We start from the raw sequence: 5,107 nt of genomic DNA, 5'->3' as shown, positions 1-5,107 counted from the left end.
ACTCTGAGATTTAACATACTAAGTGTTTGAAAGGTTTTGTTGTTAATTATAAATAGATGAGACTTTCATGATTCATGATATAAGAGGCCTACGCCGAATAGATCAGTATAATATTGATAGATCTTATATAACAGAGAGAAAAACATTAGAGAAGAAAAGAAAGAGAAAGTGTGAGAATCAGTGATTGAGATGAATATTTATACATGTATGTGATGATGTACACAGTGGAGCTTCGGGGCGGAAGAATCTATATGTGTTCATGATGGCTAAGAATCGGCAATTGAGAATGGCAGAGAATTGGAGTATATGTATTCAAGAATGAAGTGAAAGAATCTATGAAGTGTAATGAAATAGTCTATAGAATTGATTGAGTGCAGCCTGTCACATTAGTCCCTCTCTTTCAGCAGCAGTTCTCATTGATCAAGAGCTGCTGTTTCAGATAATATGAAACTCAGAGTTCAGATCAGTTGATCATAGCTGACTTATTTCACAAGAAATTGTCAGCTATGACTGCAGGGCCTCTCATTGAGAATATCTTCAATCTCTCACTGAAGTTCATTATCTTCTTCTATGATCTCTGATGATTGTCAATCAGAAGTCAGTTGAGAGAGAAATAGATCAGTGATAATGTAATAAAGCAAGCTTGTATAAAAGACATTATGAATCTCTGATAATATGTCAAGATAGTAATTATAACTGTCTAGAACTTCTATCACTTTATATTTAATATGATGATAATTCAGTTTATAAGATGAACATGTAATTCATATATTCTTATGATTCAATCATATCAAGTCTTCTATCTTATATTATTCAGTGAGGTCTTGATGAATATTGATTTGATTCTCTTGATTTTATTTCACAGTTGTCATGAAGATCTCTACTCAGTTATGAGTATCTCAGAGCTTTATTATTATATTATCAGTAATCTGAATTGAACTGCAGAGATCTGATATAAACTGTATAATCTCTAGAAGATTTAACACATTCATGTGATAACTATGTATAAGAAAGAATGAGCTTATGTCTGTTGAAATAGCATCTTGTTTATTGATAGTAACCTCTGTATGTAGAAGCAGGTCATGTCAATCATCTTATAAGTAATTGTAGAACTTATAGAGATAATTCTTTATAGTCTGAATTATTCATTCTGATGCACTATCAGTCTCAGAGAAATAGACAGTTGACAGATAGTATATAATCTTGAGAACTTGACAGATTCTTGTTCAGAGAGCACTTATAAATTGACAGTTTTAATTCAATACTATAGATTTCAGTAACTCATGTATCTGATAGAATAAACTCTGTAAGAAGGCTTCAGTGACTTGTTCAGCATCTATCTTGTTATAAGATTTCAATATTACATCTTTACTTAGTCAGTCAACAATAATCAGAATATTTCTACAATTCTTACTCTTAGATAGATTAACAGTGAAGTTAATCACTATGTCTTATCAGATTCTATCAGAGATATTAAGTGATTTCAGTAGATCTTTTCTACAGTTCTTTTATAAGATAATAGAAGAACAGTAGTTGCAGTTTCAGATAAAGCATCTGATACTGTTTAATATCTCAGGTTAATAGAACTCTCAGAAGATTCTTCTATACAGTTATTCACAGTCTGAATAATCAGTTATACATAAATCATGTATCTCTTGTATTATTCAGATGTGTAAGAGTTCAGAGTGAGAGACTCAGTGTTATTCACAAAATTATAGAGTATTATTAGTATCAATTGAACATTCTGAGATGTCAATTCTTACACATAGTTTTGACAAAAATTGAGATGTGTCTTGTTATACAGCTTCAGTGAGTGCTTAAAGAAGTTTATCAGTTTAAGCTACTGTATATCGTAGCTCATCTAGTATAAGTTTAAGAGAAGTTGAGATATTAGTGACAGTTCTAATTAAAGAAGTATATATAGTGTCATAAGCTATTTCATCTTGATTAACTAGTATCTTCAGATTTAAGAGCCAGTGCTCTCAGTTCATTCAGTGAGTATCTGTTACATTGAATAATATATCTTACTTCTATTATAAGAGAGCATCTGTTATTCAGTTCTGACTGTCAGAATGATAGTGTATTATAAAATGAAAGTAGCTTAAGAACTCAGATCATCATATTTGTCATTCAGTGAGTTTATAGATAGTTATGAAGTATTTAAGATTTTTATAATCTGTGATTATCTCAAATTCAGAGATACTTCAGAGTTCAGAGTCTCATTCTTCTAAACAGTGTACAATCATGAGAAGTTTCTTATCATAGATCTCATAGTTGTATTCAGCAGAACTCAGTTTCTTAGACATGAAGACATATAATTATAAGACATCTTCATCATTATATTGCAATATAGCTTCTTCTATGACATAGTCAGAGAAATCAGCTTTAACAACTGTCTTATGATCAGAATTGAATATTATCAGCAGAGAGATATTAATGAACATCTTCTTCAGCTGTATAAATACAGCTTCAGTATCTGTTAATTATTGAAATACTGAGTCTTTCTTAGTGAGTTCTGTAAGTGATCTTGTGATATCTGAGAAGTTTCATATAAATCACTGATAGAAGGTAGTAAATTTAATGAAGCTTTATACATCTTTCACAGTGTACAGAGTCTCTCATTCAAGAATAGCAGAGATCTTCTCAGAATTCATTCAGATTCTCTTACCAGCTTCTATGATAAACTCTATATATTTTGTACTTTTAATCTCAAAATCACACTTGTCTATATCTATCAGCAGTTCTGCTTCTCATAGTCATTATAATATCTTTCACACATGTTCTTAATGTTCTTTCCTGAATTCATCAGTGAAGATGAGAATGTCATCAAGATATACAGATACAAATTCATCAAGAAAGTCTCAAAGTGTTCAGTTGATATACTTCTGAAATATACTGAGAGTGTTAGTCAGTTCAAAGAGTGTGACTACTCATTCAAAGAGACTATATCATGTTTGAAATGCTATAAGTCACTGATCTTCTTCAGTGATACAGATCTTATAAATCACAGTGATAATATCTAACTTTGTAAATCATTGAGCTTGTTCAATATAAGCTAGAGTCTTATTAATAAGAGATAAAGAATAACAATTCTTCTTTGATAATCTATTCAATTCTTAATAATTCATACAGAACTGAAGTTCTTTATCTTACTTCTTTGCAAAGAGAATAGAGGCTGCAGTGAAAGAGTTACTAATATTAGTAATATATATGAATTCTTTATTCAACAGATCATTGAGTGTCTTTTGAAGAAGAAGAAGTTCATCTCTGAACATATTATAAAGAGAGTCTCATGATGATTCAGAGTTCTTATCATCTCTCTTTTTCAACTTAATACTATGATTCACTTTTGAATCTTATAAGGAAGGTAGATTTGTAACATTATTATCTTGTCAGAAGACATCTAGATATTCATGATATTATTAAGAAAGTTTTATACAAGAATCTGTTATTATAACACAGGATAACTTTTTCAGAGTCTTTTTACTATTGATCAGACTGATGAAATAGATTGACATATAATTCTACTGTCAGTGATCTTGTCAGCAGTTTTGATGATAACTTCTTTTTCAGAGTATTTTGTAAGTGTTGGCAGAGATCTGTGTAAGATTCATAGTCTGGTGAATATCATCTTCATGAATCCTATTATTATTAGAGAATATCAAGCTTCTGTTTCAGGCATTTAACAAGATGCCTTGTTCAGATAGTCAGACAAGTTCTAATATAAGATTATAATCAAGATTATCAACTTCATATGCATAGACATCTTCATATTAATATTCTCTCACATCTATGTTTAGTTTCATTATGTAATGAGTATAAACATCTTTTAAATCATCAAATTCTGTGAGAAGTCAAGATTTTAATATAGAAATATGCTGAAGATTATAATATCTTACAACTGAAGATTTTATCATTATATAGTGATATAGATCACTGTCTATCATGGCTTTCATATTATACATGTTATCAATCACAGCAGATACAAGAATCACATTCATTGTTATTTTCTCTTTAAATTGTTGTTATCTGATCTCTTCAAGCTTCTGTTTACAAATTTGAATAGAAGCGAATCTTTTCCCTGTTTCATCAGAGCATTCTTGTAGTTATCTTCTGAATCTTTCTTCACTGTAATGTGATTAGTGTGAACAGGCTCTGATTCATTCTTTGAATGAGAAGACACTGATCTTTATCTTGATTGAGAAGATGCCAGTCTTTTTCTTGAGTGTGAAGGCATGTAGATTAATCAGCAGTTGAAAGTGATGTGATCTAATCAGTTACAGTTGATGTATACTTCACATTGACATTGATCAGTGACTTTCTCAGAAGTGATCTCAGAGACTCAGAAGCCTGTTCAAATAGCAGAAACTCTTGCTTATATATAGATATTTAAATCTATTTAGTTCATGACATCTGCATCATTGCTGTTCTTTAGTGCAGATGTATGAGTGACTGAAGTGTAATATCTTCTGCCACTATTCTATATACTCTTAAGCTTGATAAGACAGTCATTCAATGTTCAGAGCTGTGTGCAGAAATCTTCATAAGTCTGGTCTTTATCTAGACTTACAAGAGCCTGTAAGAGTTTGAAAGTTAATATCTTCTTAAGTATACTAATCTTCATTTGATTCTCTCAAGATTGATCACCTGGTCCTAGAATTGTAGTGTTAAAGTCAGAGATGAATATTGTAAGAGAAGTGTTTCTCTGTCAGATACTCTGTAATCAATCTAACACTTTCTATTATATAACAGTATTTCAGAACAGAATATCAAGATATTTAATAATATTATCAGATGTTCATAACACTGATTCACATGCTTTTATTCATGAATAAAACTTCTGTTTCATGCAATTCTTCAATTATTCATTGATATATCAATCTTGATTAATTAATAAACTGATGACATCTTTATCTACACTCAGTTTTATAAGCATTTTCATTCTTCATGATGAGTAGACAGTGAGATCAGAAGTATTAAAATATACAGAAGTATCTAAGTGTTTCTTCAGTGCTTTTGTATTTAATTCTGTAAATGTTGAAATCACATGAGTTAATCATTAAATCTCTTCATATTGAAGTTGTTGAGTTGCATGTATATTAGTGAA

This window comes from Blastomyces gilchristii (assembly GCF_000003855.2).
Source record: "Blastomyces gilchristii SLH14081 genomic scaffold supercont1.28, whole genome shotgun sequence".
Taxonomy (NCBI): domain Eukaryota; kingdom Fungi; phylum Ascomycota; class Eurotiomycetes; order Onygenales; family Ajellomycetaceae; genus Blastomyces; species Blastomyces gilchristii.
The sequence above is the reverse complement of the archived record's forward strand: the minus strand, read 5'-3'. Positions refer to the sequence as shown.